Source organism: Chlamydotis macqueenii, chromosome 5, assembly GCF_036417535.1.
Source record: "Chlamydotis macqueenii isolate bChlMac1 chromosome 5, bChlMac1.mat, whole genome shotgun sequence".
In the NCBI taxonomy this organism is placed as follows: domain Eukaryota; kingdom Metazoa; phylum Chordata; class Aves; order Otidiformes; family Otididae; genus Chlamydotis; species Chlamydotis macqueenii.
In genome coordinates, this window is record NC_141560.1 from 8165150 (window position 1) to 8179376 (window position 14227).

The 14227-nt window shown below is 48.1% G+C and overlaps 1 pseudogene; it reads left to right on the forward strand.

Annotated features, from left to right (window-relative positions):
• The first annotated feature begins 892 nt into the window (after nt 1-892).
• On the forward strand, nt 893-13299 carry LOC147600472 (nesprin-2-like; annotated as a pseudogene).
• The last annotated feature ends 928 nt before the right edge of the window (nt 13300-14227 follow it).

The following is a 14227-nucleotide window of genomic DNA, read 5'->3' on the forward strand; positions in this document are numbered from 1 at the left end:
GCACAGCAGCCTGTCTCGGGTCAGCATGACAGACAAGCAGTTGAGGAGGCATCTTGCCTCAAATGAGCGCTGTGCACGTTTCACGTTGCCTGTATCGTTTGGAACTGTAGTCACTTGGTGGAAACAAAATATCTGCATCTTTTTGAATCTTGTCATTGTATTCTAGTCATCGTAACACTTTCAATAAAAGGATGCCCATTTGTTTTGGTTGACATACAGCGTCCTGGGGGTTAGGACTGCTGTGTTCTCTTTCTATACCAGCTTTGAAATAAGAAATTGTGGCATTGCACGGCAATGGTTTGTAATGCACGTGTTTTCTAGATGAACATGATTATGGCTGATGTATACAAATATGTAATTACTTTTTTAATGAAGGATTATTTTTTATTATTTTCACCTACTGAATAGTGTACAGTATCTTGGGAGAGAATTGTGCATTTTTAAAATCTTTATCTGTAAAATGAAACCAACACTTGGGCAATGGCTACAGAAACCCTGTGTACAGTCAGCGTTGCCACTGCTCCTCGGTTGTACAGTTTGAGTACTGTCACTAAAACTTTGCCAGTGGCTGCAGGGGCTATTGCTGTGTCTGGTGGGGAGGCAACCAGCCCTGCGTTCCAACAGTGCCGACCCTTCCGCTCCCGTGTAAGTCAGCTTGTTTGCATGCTAACACAACAGCGTCAGGAGCAGCATAACCACTCTCGTGCTTGTCAGAGCAAGAGATGAGGAATTCAGCAGTGGAGCCTGTGTCCAGTGGCACAGAGCCTTTCCTTTGCAACTGACGGTAATTTCCTGGAGGCAGAAGATGAAGTTGAAGCAGCCAATGCTCATTACTCTTTTGGATGGCTGAACTATTTCTCCCGTCTGGAACGGATTTTCTAAACCGGGAGATATGACAGTGCTGGAGCGGGTAAGGTGCACAAAATGGGCTTTATGATTAGCCTTTTCTGCCCTTGTCACCACTGGTGCTTGCTTATTCCCATCTTCGGGCAGGGCGGTTTATGAAGCAAGTTGCTTTGCATTGTTGCGTTCAGAGAAAGACAGTCCCTGGAGCAAACCAACAGCTTCTTCCCAACCGTGATGGCAAGAAAGCACAGTTCATTACCAGGATATTAAACTAAACTAATAACTAACTGGGATGTAGTTAGGCTTGCGCAGTCAGCAACATGGTTGAGGAAAGTCAAAGCTGACAGTTTGGCATTTTTTAGCAGTGGTACCGTACAGCAGTTCACATCCGGGCTGTGTGCTCAGATCTGGGACAAGGCAGGCCCGTGCCGTACTGACGTGTCTCGACCTCGGTCTCAAGCAGCAGTGCCCGCGCTCCAGCCTTCTAAAGACACACGGATCCGGCAGCCCTTCCGGACATGGCAGCTTCCACAGCCAGTAAGCCAGCACACTGCTGGGTGGAGCTGTGTCTGTGGAGCCAGGCTTGTGCTCCAGCTTCCGATTTCCCAGTGTTCTGGTTTTGTTTAGTGAGGGGGGCTACGGTGGCAGCTTCTATAAGAAGCTGCTAGAAGTTGTTCCCCTTTGTTTGGTGGACTCGGCCGGGCCTAGGGCAGACCCACTGCTGGCCAAGGCCGAGCGAATTGGTAGCAGAATGTTCCCTGGTAATGCCTCTGCGATAACGTATTTCAGAAGGGGAAAACAGAAAAAGGAAGATGTGAAGACGTAGAATGGGGGCAATGGGGGGAAGGCGTAAGCCTTGTGGGCCTTACGGCCCTCATCCTCTGGCCTCCCGCCGGGCAGCCATCTCTGCTGGACTTGGCCCGGCCCGGCTGCAAGTATTGGAGAGGAGAGACGTGAAGAGATCCTGAGAGGTGTCTGCCTGGCTGTTGTGAAGAAATTCTTGTGAAAGGAATGGCTGCAGATACCAAGGTCAGTGAAGAAGGAGAGGGAGCAGTGATGCTGCTCCTGGCCAAGATCCCCCTGCAGCCTGTGGTGAAGATCATGGCTATGTTAAGCCAGGGAAGAGGGAGGGGTGAGGGGAACTGCTGTGTCAGTTCCTCAATGGAGCCACTGCAACACCCTTGCACCCTACGCACCAGTGCGCAGGCTGCTGCTGCAGCTGCAGGTTCATCGCCTCCTTTCCCTATCACGCAAAATGGCTTAAATTTCGCATCTCAAAATGTATATCTGGACCAAATTTCAGCTTTTTTCTATGGAAAACAGACTTTTAAAATAGATTTTTAAACTGTAAGCAACACGCTTTCGACTTGGGTAGATACACTCTTTTCTAGGTGCAGTGCTCTTAAGCTTGCAGGGGGATTGAATACGGAGTTCTTAGATGCGGAAACTTCACCTCAGTCAAGCACAGCAGCCTGTCTCGGGTCAGCATGACAGACAAGCAGTTGAGGAGGCATCTTGCCTCAAATGAGCGCTGTGCACGCTTCACGTTGCCTGTATCGTTTCGTACTGTAGTCACTTGGTGGAAACAAAAAAATCTGCGCCTTTTCCAATCCGAGACAATTGGTAGCAGAATGTTCCCTGGTAATGCCTCTGCGCTAATGTATTTAAGAAGGGTAAAATAGAAAAAAAAGGGAAGACGATGTGAAGACGTAGAATGGAGGCGACGATGTGGAGGCACGAGCCTTGTGGGCCTTGCAGGCCTCAACACCTGGCCTCCCGCCAGGCGGCCGACTGGGCCCAACTCGGCCCGGCCCGGCTGCAAGAAGTGGAGAGGAGAGGAGATGCGAAGAGAACCTGAGAGGCGTCTGCCTGCCTGTTGTGAAGAATTTCTTGTAAGAGGAACGGCTGCAGACGCCAAGGTCAGTGAAGAAGGAGAGGGAGCAGTAATGCTGTTCCTGGCCAAGATTCCCCTGCAGCCTGTGGTGCAGCCCATGGTGGAGCAGGTTGTCCCCCTGCAGCCCATGGAAGCCCACGGAGGAGCAGAGATCCACCTGGAGCCTGTGAAGGACCCCACATCAGGGGAGGCAGATGCCTGAAGGAGGCTGTGGCCCGTGGAGGGCCCGCTGGGGCAGCCATTCCAGAGGGACTGCACCCCGTGGAGGAGATGACCCACGCCGGAGCAGTTCATGAGGGACTGCAGCCCGTGGGAGGGACAGCACGCTGGAGCAGGGGAGGAATGTGAGGAGTTCTTCCTGCCGACGAGGAAGTAGCAGCGTAAAGCAACGTGTGATGAAGGGACCGTCACCCCCATTCCCTCTTCCCCCTGTGCCACTCGGGGTGAGGGGAAGGTGGTAGAGATAATGTTAAGCCCGGGAAGAGGGAGGGATGGGGTGAAGTTATCTTGTTCTCCCTCTCGTTCTCCTGCTTTGCTTTTAGGAATAAATGATTAGTTTTCCCCAAGTCGAGTCTGTTTTGCCCGTCACGGTAACTTTAAGGATTTCTCCCTGTCCTTATCTCAAACCTGGAGCCTTTTTTCTTACATTCTCTCTCCCTGTTCTCTGGGAGGGTGGGGGGAGTGAGAGAGAGACTGCGTAGTCTGGTCCCGATCGCGGCTGCACTACGACACACAGCTACAGCTTTCACAGTGGCGCTGTATCCAGAGAGTAATGATGGATCCTGCCCAGCCCTCACCGCACACGGACACACACTCTCTCCTCTCTCCCTCTGCCGTCAGTATTTTGCATTTTGAAAGCAATTACTTTCCAATAGAGCTCATTTAAGTTTCTGTCGGCCATGGCCGTCAGCGATACTCTGCTCGCTCAGGCTGTGCTTCCACGTGAAACTCTTGTCCCTATTTCTGCATACGTAGTTTTGAATCTTCTGCAAGCAATTCTAAATGACATCTGCAGGCCCTATCCTGATCAGCCTCCCGGACATCTGCTGGGAAGAGTGCAGCCTCAGCAAATTCGCCAGCAACACTGAGCTGTGTGGTGTTGTCGACACGCTGGAGGGAAGGGATGCCATCCAGAGGGACCTTGACAGGCTGGAGAGGTGGGCCTGTGCAAAGTACAAGCAGGCCAAGTGCAAGGTCCTGCACATGGGCTGGGGCAATCCCAAGCACAAATCCAGGCTGGGCGGAGAATGGATGCAGAGCAGCCCTGAGGAGAAGGACTTGGGAGTTCCCGTGGATGAGAAGCTCTATGATTCTCTCAGTTTCTATGATTCTAGGGTTCTATGATTCCAACAGTTCGCCATGGTAACCGTCCACTCGGTGGTGCCTCCATGGTCTCAGCACATGATCGCATGCTGTGTCCATGAACTCCTACTCAGGCGATATTGGTTTGTTTTATTCAGGTAATTTGACTTTGTATCTGAGCTTCCGTTTCTGGAGAGGAAGGGGATCAAGCGATATCCAGCTGGGGAGGGGCAGAGCATGCCGTAAGCGTAACCTAAATGCTTACGTACACATGCAGGGAATCATAGAATGGTTTGGATTGGGAGGGACCTGTAAAGGCCATTCAGTCCAGCCCCCTGCAAGGAGCAGGGACATCTCCAACCAGATCAGGTTACTCAGAGCCTCATCCAACCTGGCCTTCAATGTTTCCAGGGATGGGGCATCCACCACCTCTCTGGGCAACCTGTGCCACTGCTTTGCCACCCTCAACGTAAAAAATTTATTCCTTGTCTCCAGTCTAAATCCACCCTCTTTGAGTTTAAAACCATTACCCTTGGTCCCATCGCTACGGGCCCTGCTGAACATGTGTGACAAATGGCTGTCACGCACAGTATTATAGGTGTGTGATGTTTTGTTATTGGCATGAATGAACCCAAACATACAGGCTTGGAACTAGAGCTGGAAATTTCAGGTGGAGGTTGAAGTCAACTGGTCCCTTTTTATTTCTTTAGAGACGTATGCCTAGACACACTTAGGCTGCTGTTGCGGGATCTGGTTACTCAGATTTACTTTCGCTGTTTAACGGCACTTTCCCGTACTATCTCAGAGGCAAACAAGAACAGTAATGATTAAAGGAAGACATTGACAGCGGAAACAATGCATTTTTATCTCTCTGAGAAAAAGAAAGAAAAAATGAGATGGATGACTGCATTTCTTTCATGTGCTTTGCTTCAGAGGGAGAGGCCGCCTCCTGTCTCCGACGCCAGCCAGGGCTCTCGAGGGAAAGCGGGAGACTCGGAGGATACGGTGGATTGTGGTAGGCCTGAGCCAGAACCCACCCTCCAGGTGTGCCAGGCCCAGGTTGCTGGGCTGCAACAGCAGCTACACAAAACTCAAGTGACCCTGGGGTCAGACCCCCAGGCCCCCAAAATACAGCAGATGGTGGGACTGCAGCTTGCTGATTACCAGGTAAGACTGAGCCGTCAGTTTGCTGCTGCCACCCAAACAAGTCGCCTTTCCCTGGAGTGTGTGCAGCAGAAGAGCTGTGCTTACTGCTTCTCCTCCCCGCTCTCCATCGGCTGCGTTGCGCTGTGCAGAAAACAGGGAACCTCTTGGCTTCAGTTTCGGGGCAGCTCTCCAAGGGCTTAGTTAAATACCTATTTTTAGAGTTGGGATCTTTATGCATCCGGGGGATTTACGTAGGATCCTGAGTATTTTCACAGCTTTGTTTTTATTTGGATTATTTTCAGGAACATGGCTCAGTATAGTTTGAATCCTCTGTTAAATCTTTCGCTGGTCGTAGTCGTGATAAACCAGCTAGGAAAAAAGGAATATTTTTTTCTGTTGGCATTTTCACTTTCTACGGTTGTCGCAGTGACTTGAAAGGCTGGTATAAGATAGCTTCCCAGCTGGTAAATTCTTCTTCTGCACTTTTTGCCAAAGTCTGGCAGCATCGGTAGAAAGATAGGAGCTGTTCCCCTGCCCTCTGTGAGCAGTGGCAATATTTGGACCTACTGCTCTTCTACTGGATGGCAGCAGAAGGAAAGGAGTGGGTGGTAGCCCTTGGTGAAAACAGGTGGAGGAAAAGAGGACTGGCATGAGGGGCTGGGCTGGATGGGAGTCCTGGCATGCAGATTCTAGGAAACTGCAGGCATCCCACTTTGAAGTTCCCTGCGGTGCCAGTCTGCTGTAGCAGTTTGCTTCAAGCACTGAGTCTACCTAAAGCAACAAACTTCACTCATATAAAGGAGCCCACACCAACATGTCCCCATTTGAAATGACGAGGAGACATTTTCAGCTCTTCTGTTGGTTTTGTAGGGTGGGGTCTTTTTAACAGGAACGGAGTCCGTGCCACTTGTTGGCGTGGGTTTAGGCTGTGGTTCAGCCAAGTGCTCGGGTGCTGAACTCTGTGGGAGTGAGGATGCTGAACGCACCCGGAGGAGCTGGCTGTGTCTGGATCCCCTTCAGGGTTCCTCTCAGCATAGGCTTCAACAGGGCAGTTCCACCCAGGGGAAACAAGCAGGCTTCAGGCAGCTGTAAGCGCAGTTGAATTCCTGTCGCCTGTTAACACTCTGGCTCAGTGTTAAGACGTGAACTTGGAGGGGGGAGGATTTTCTAGCCTAGTCAAGATCTACACAGACAAATACACAGAGCACGAAGCGGCAGCAGACTCTAGATGTGGATGTCTGAGGTGAAGCAGTTAATTTCTTGCAGCTGGTTACTTTGCAGTTGAGCCATGGTACCTGTCTCCATACTCACCTTAAAAAGGTGAGCTTAAAGTGATGCAGAGATGCACTTTGATTCACAGCAGCTTGAATTAAAACACAGATCCCCACAGTTCACAGTGGCCTGGCTGACAGGTGGTAACGTCAGTATGTTTTGGTAATGCAGCGCCATTCCTCCCAAAGGATGACGTGACCAGTCCGTGCACTGCCTCCTTCTCCCCCAGAGGGGTCCGCTGTCTTCTTGGTTGCATCACAGTTGAGTCTGTCATTTCTGCTCTCCTCTTCTATGGCTCCATAGCTGAGTTACTGTAACTTCCTGCAGAGACAGTTGTTGGAAACACTTGTAAGACTAACTCATATAACATTGATGTATTTGTTGACAGTAAAAGGAGATGAGAGTGGAGAATATCTAGGGAGTGTGCACCTATTTCTCTTTTTGCCTGTATGTTTCTGTTCTTCAGGGACAGGGGAAGTGTGGGCAATGACTTCAGAATGTTCTCAGGAAAGGAGTGTTGTACTTCTAAGAATGAATAATCGACTGTTGTCCCTTCTAGGCGGCGTTATCACAGATTGAACAGAAGATCCTTTCTTTAACGGAAGGTCGTGAAGATAACGTAGACTACCAAAAGGAGACAGAGGCTATTGCCTTGAAGCTGGAGGAAGTGAAGTGCAATTTGGACAAAGTCCAGATGACGCTTCAAGACAACTGCAATCAAAATCAGGTAAAGCACAGGAATGCTCTGCAGAGCAAGAGTGAGAGACTCAGGGTGCCTTAATGTGCTGTACTTGCAGAAGAACAGGTAGAGCTCACCATGTGAAGCAAGGAAGGGAGAAGAGTCAATCAGAAGCCTCACACTTGCTATTCTTCTGCTTTACAGTGCTGTCTAACTATTTGTAGTTTGCAGCAAGTTGTGGATTTTTAATGAATCTGAACAACTGCTTTTCTGCTTTAAGTGCTCAGTGGCAGTGGTCAAGATTTTGTGAGGAGTACCGGAAAAGGATAAAAACTGTTTGTTGCTTTGCTTTTTTTTTTTTAAATGCCTTTCACATGCCATGATGTTTGTCTGTGGCAGTGTCACAGCAGAGAGGCCTTTCAGCAGTCACTTTCTCTTGGAAGGATGCGTAAGTGGCAAGGGCAGTGACTCTGCCAGCTCTCCGGCGCTACAGCTGCTCACTCTTTGCTGAGTTTCCCAGTGGGTGAGACAGTCAGTGCCAGCGTCAGAGCTGATTCCCACTCTGTTGTGCAAGGGGCCAGAGAAGCCCACCTGATGTGTTTGTGGAAGAGCAGCCACAGTCTGTCCGGTGCTGCAGGAGCAGAGTCTAAAAGGGAGCTGGCATGGGCCAGGAGAGAATTAACGCTGGAGAAGGGTCCTGTGAAATATCCCTGTGAGCAGCGACAGATAGAAAATCCAGGTGCATGAGGAACTTTATGAGCATAAATCGCACATCCCTGCAATTTGGTCAAACAAGGAGAGTGCAGGGTTAGTATCAATTGGTCTGCTAACAGAGAAAGCAAAACAAGCCCTGTAACTGTCGGGGAGAGAAGTGTGAGAACTTGGGCGGCGGGTTAGAATGGATCAAACTTGCAGTCAATGGAACTGGACAGAGATCGTTGCAAGAAGAGCGACTGTGTTTCATACATTGCTGATTCTATGGATGGCAAGTCTGAGAGGGCTCTGCTTTTGCCGTTTCCCCAAAGTGCACCTGCAGTTTGTCAATTCTTGTCATTTCTGGAAGAGTTTCTCTTTACAGATTCACAAGATGGTACTGGTGTCTGGCTGCTTTTGTTACCATTAATCCAGTCTTGAAGCCTTAGAGTCAATATTGCCAAGACCCAGAATCCAGCAAGGAGCATCAGCAAATGTACTGCAGAAGCAATGAATTTGCCACGTCCAGTCTTGTAATAACTAGCGTCACTGTGGTGTGTGTTTGTTTACTGGGAAGGCCCAGAGACCCAGGATAAACTGTTAGTAAAGCTGCAGAAGCCCAGTGCTAAATCTGGCATGCGAGAGCTCAGCAGCAGCCCAGCCACCCCAAAGGGACACAACTGAAGCTTGACCTTGGGCGGCTTGTCAACCTGCAGGGCTCACCCACCAAAATGTCATTGCAGGTGAAGCAGCTCAGCTCTGCAAGCAGCAGAGGCATCAACAAGGAGAAAATGATGTCTACTAACCTGAGTGATGACGAACCCCAAGATAACCAAGAGCTTCTGAATACACCAGCTGCAGAGCAGCAGACAGGTACAGAGCATTAGGGGTGGCTTTGGTGCTGTGGTGTTTGTCCTGTGACTCTGGGGGAGACAAAGCAGAGATGGCACACAGGCAGCACATTTGCCTCGGGAGCAAAGGAGAAGTAAAGCACTGTTCTCTACGTTGATGTGTTTTGCTAAGATTTGCTCAGCTGCCTCCTCACCTGGTACTGCCCAACCCATCTTTGCTGTTCTAAGCTTTTACTTTTCCTGCCAGAACTGAGGTTTTTATCACTCATAATAGACTTCTGTCTCTTTGCTGGTTAGAGTGAATGGGAACAGTTTCACTTTTGTGTGATACTGAATACTTCAGAGACTTTTAATCAGATTTCAAACCAAAAAAAAAGTGTGTCTCTTTGGATAAAATAAGATTGCTATATTTCGTTTTCTCAGTTACTGGTACTCTGGATGCTGCAGCTCCCATTTACAGAAATGTTTTGTCAAAGCTGGCAATGTATTCTGTTCTTCACTGTCTTTGCTGTGGTGCCTTCTTCCAAATGGGCCAACAAGCTGGTTCTCTTGACCTTTTAGGACCTCATTCCTGGTTTCGGGTGCTTGAGACTGCATTACAAACACATCTGTACTGCAATCACAAAAGCAAATCAAGTGATAAAAAGCAGACTCCAGCTGTATGCACCAGCTTACTTAGTTCATGGCTCAAGTCTTACAAATGGAGGAAAATTGAGTCCCATTCATGGGATGAATAGGAAAGCATCTGAGAAGGGCTTAGATGGGCTTCCAGAAACAGTGGTAGAGATTGCACAGGTGGCATCTCCATCTCCTTTAGCTCGGAATGAATGAAGCATAAACCCAAGTCCTGACTGTTGGATCTGTCCGTCCCACGATGAATTAGAGAATCATAGAAGAGTTTGGGTTGGAAGGGACCTTGAAAGGTGATCTGGTCCAATGCGCTTGCAAGGAGCAGGGACATCTCCAACCAGATCAGGTTGCTCAGAGCCCAGCCCAACTTGGCCTTCAATATTTCCAGGGATGGGGCATCCACCACCTCTCTGGACAGCCTGTGCCAGTGTTCCACCACCCTCCTTGTAAACAATTTTTTCCTTATATCAAGTCCGAATGTGCTTCCTTCTGTTTCAAAACCATGACCCCTCCTCCTATCACAACAGGCCCTGCTGAAGACTTTCTCCCCATCTTTCCTATAAGCCCCCTTTGTGTACTGGAAGGCTGCTATAAGGTCTCCCCAGAGCCTTCTTGTCTCCAGGCTAAACAGCCCCAGCTCTCTCAGCATCACAGCTGGGCTCACTGAGTTCTGTCTCCTTAGATTTGCTCTGTTCTTCCAGGTGAATTAAAAGGTCTTCCATTCATGTGATTAAAATCCTCTGTAGCATGACTGTGTGGATAGCATGACCAGTAATATGCAACTCACAGACTGCAGAATCTCAAGGCAAAATGTGTCTGGGTAACAGTAGGACCTGGTAGCAATTATTGATCAGAGAATAATTTACTCGTAAAACTCCTTGCATCGATTGTACTGACTCTTCATCTTACTGAAGTTCTAAATACTTGTTGTTCCATCATTTGTAGGCATTGTCGATAGGCGGGAGCTCGTCCAAGCTCAAGACCTCAGAAATAAGCTTAGGATGAAACAGAAATTGCAGCAGTGGCAGCAGCTGAACTCAGATCTCAGCGATGTCTCTGCTTGGCTTGATAAAACTGAGGAAGAGCTGGAAGAGCTGCACCAAGTGAAACCTCCAACCAGCGTCCAGGTGCTGGAACAGAGGGTCAAGAAACTGAAAGTAAGTTGTGGCATCCTGAGAAGTGGGATTTCAAGATGCTGGTGCTCTTTATCATTGTCTTTGTGCTCCTAGGATCTCTCATCACCATGAATGCTAATAACAATGTGTGTGTGCCACAGAGGAGCTAAGCTGGTTTTGGCTAAGAGGACTAAAGAGAGTAGTGAAGCAAGGTGCTTCTGGCTTCACATGCAGAGATTGACAGGCAGCGTGCCTGGGAACACAGGCAGCCAGGCTGAAAGAAAAACCTCTCCCTTTCTCTTTTCTTGGAGAGACATTTTATTCTCTCCCAAACAAAACGTTCAGCCTCAAGCTTCTCTTTTTAGGCCCTTTCTTTTAGAAAACAGGCCTTGTCTTGGGGGGTTGGGTATTGTGAGCAGTCGTACTGCATTTTTTCCTTATTCTGTGTCATTCATCTTTTTGCAAATCTTCTTTTTCTACCAGGATGTGCTTAAAGCATTTGATAACTACAAGACAGTGGTGCTTTCCATCAACCTGAGCAGCAAAGAATTCACAGAAGCGGACAGCACAGAGTTCAGAGAGCTTCAGAATAAGATTCGGCAGGTGAACTTGCACTGGGAGAAAGCAACTCAAGCGCTGGACAGCTGGAGGAAAGGTCTACAGCAAGCCCTACTGCAGTGCCAGGTGCATACCCCGTGCCAGCTTGTAGGGGAAAACTCCTCTTGAGGGTGCTGCTGCGGGGGAGATAAGGGGAGAAGGCAGAGGGGCAGTTCCTGCACATCAGCGGAATGGTTGCTCAGAATCAAGACCCTTCATTTTCTTAGAAACTTGACTCTGTGAGGTCTAAAGAGTTTGGTAAAGATATCTTTGAACTGGGTAAGAGCCTTTTATTACCTAGGTGGAATAGTTTGATGAGGTTGCTGTAGCCTCACTAACCGTGAGTTTGTTGTTGGCTCTGTCTCATCTGGGCTGGTCATTTTGTTTGGAGGCAAAGCCAGGTGAAAGCACTGAGAGTGTTTTTTCTCTTCTGTGCAAATCTCTTGTTTCTCTAGGACTTCCATGATCAGAGCCAAAAACTCATCCTGTGGTTAGCAAGTGCTGATAGACGACGGCATAAAGCACAAGTTGCTGGTGCAAACGCTGACCTCAGTACAGTACTGGAATGCCAAAAGGAGCTCATGGTAAGTGCACTCCTGACTGCAGCACCTCAGCTCTTCCAGTGCTTCCAGTCAGTAGTTCTCACCACACAATGAAGAGCAGGATGTTTATTTCTCAAGATGTCTGCAGCGTGTCCTCGGACCTGCTGCATTCAGGCACATGGCTGCTTTCTGAAGTGGACTAAGAGATTGCCTATACGAGGCATTTTTTCCCTGTAATTACGCATCATAATTAAGTTCCTTATGAACAGTCTTTATGCTGGAGTAAGGCTTCCAAGACGCAACATCTTTTCCATATGGATTAATTGCTGCTATGACTATATCTAAGTGTTAGTTCAGGCAGGTACAACTGGTCTTCTCAAGAGAACTTCATTTCATCTGTAGCTGTAAGAGCCATTGCTATGTATTGCGGATTCCCAGGCAGGTTGAGTTGTTCTCTAAAGCCTTCCAGAGCTCCTCCTTTTATGAGAACATCCTTAAAGTTGAGAGTGACTGTGGCACTGTTTTTTGTTTGTTTGTTTGTTTGTTTGTTTGTTTGTTTGTTCTAAGCAACTGGAGAAAGAGCTGCTGGAAGGACAGCTTAAAGTCAAGTCACTTCAAGAACTCACTGCTTCCCTGCTGCTTAAATCAGATGGTGATTACGTTGAAGCTGAGGAGAAGGTCTATGTAATTGGAAGGAAACTGAAGCAGCTTATTGAACAAGTTTCACATGACTTGAAAACAATACAAGGAAATCTGGTGAGTCAGAGTTGAAATACTTTGAGTATTTGAGATGCATGTACCTTATGAGAGAATTTACAACAGGACTTCAAGCCTACAACTCCTCTCAACTGTGTTGAGAAGGAGACATTTCTTGTAGTTTGTGAAACCGGGATACTAAAAGCTACTTCTCTCCACAGGTCTCCGCGAGGGGAAGTGCAGATGGTGGCAAGAGCAGGAGCAGGAGGTATTATTTTCTATTATCCTGATCTCTGGAAGGATAGTGACAATGGCACGGGTGAGCTGAGTGCCAGCAGAAAGCTGGGCAGCTGTTCCTCACAGGTTGACATACAAGTGGAGGTGATTTCTGCCCACCTGTAGAATCTCCTCTGCCTCCCAGCTCTGGGCTGCACCTGGGTGAATGGTTTCCTTTAGCACTCCTGCTCCTAGAGCTCTGCACCAATGTGCAACCGTGGCTTGCCTTTACTCCTGAGAAATACTTTCTAATGCCAAAGTGGGGAATCTTTTAGTTTTAAACCTTCCTTTAGTTCCACCAGCACAGCTGGACAAAGAAACTTGCAGCTCAGAGCCACTTATCCCAAACAGACAGAGAAGGACAAAGGGAGGACTTCTCCCTCAGGACATTAGGGTCTGTTCAAAGGACACATCTCAGTAATGCCAAGGCAAAGAGGAGCCTCATCAGTCTGAGTGGTGGCTTTCCTCTATACTTCAACATGGATTTAGGGTGGTTGGTTTGTCTGTTGGGAAAGCTACAGTTTGCATCTGAAAACAGGGTAAAAGCCCACTAATCTCAACTCTTGGAAAGAAATGTTTCCTCTTCAGTAGAAAGGACAGTAAACCCAAGCCAGCAGCTGGCTTCCCATTGAGCAGTCCTGCAGGCTGTCAAGTTGCAGTTCAGGTGTTTCATATGCAGTGCATTTTCCTGTAGATACACACACTCTAAAGCTGCTTTTTCTTTCTTTCTCTCTTTTTTTTTTCCCGTTTTCAGAGGTGAAAGCCGTCCACAACATAGTGAAGCAGTTTCTCCATCTCCCTCCTTCTTTTCCCGGGCGTTACGAGCAGCTGTTCCTTTGCAGTTGTTCCTTCTCCTGCTTTTACTAGTGGCTTTCCTTCTTCCATATTCCAAGGAAGACTACAGCTGCACCCAGGCAAACAACTTTGCCCGTTCCCTCTCTCTCATGCTGCGATACATCAATGGGCCTCCACCAACTTAGAAAGCAGCCCGTGAATCTTCAAGACCAAAACACACTCTCTGCGGTGCTTTTTTCATGCTGTTTCCTCAATCAAGCACTGACGTTGCAGAATTGAATACAGAAACTTTTGTGCTGTGTCAGTTCCTCAATGGAGCCACCGCAACACCCCTGCACCCTACGCACCAGTGCGCAGGCTGCTGCTGCAGCTGCAGGTTCATCGCCTCCATTCCCTGTCACGCAAAATGGGTTAAATTTCACGTCTCACAATCTGTATCTGGACCAAATTTCAGCTTTTTTTCTATGGAAAACAGGCTTTTTCTATACAATTTAAAACTGTAAGCAACACGCTTTCGACTTGGGTAGGTACACTCTTTTCTAGGTGCAGTGCTCTTAAGCTTGCAGGGGGATTGAATACGGAGTTCTTAGATGCGGAAACTTCACCTCAGTCAAGCACAGCAGCCTGTCTCGGGTCAGCATGACAGACAAGCAGTTGAGGAGGCATCTTGCCTCAAATGAGCGCTGTGCACGCTTCACGTTGCCTGTATCGTTTGGAACTGTAGTCACTTGGTGGAAACAAAATATCTGCATCTTTTTGAATCTTGTCATTGTATTCTAGTCATCGTAACACTTTCAATAAAAGGATGCCCATTTGTTTTGGTTGACATACAGCGTCCTGGGGGTTAGGACTGCTGTGTTCTCTTTCTATACCAGCTTTGAAATAAGAAATTG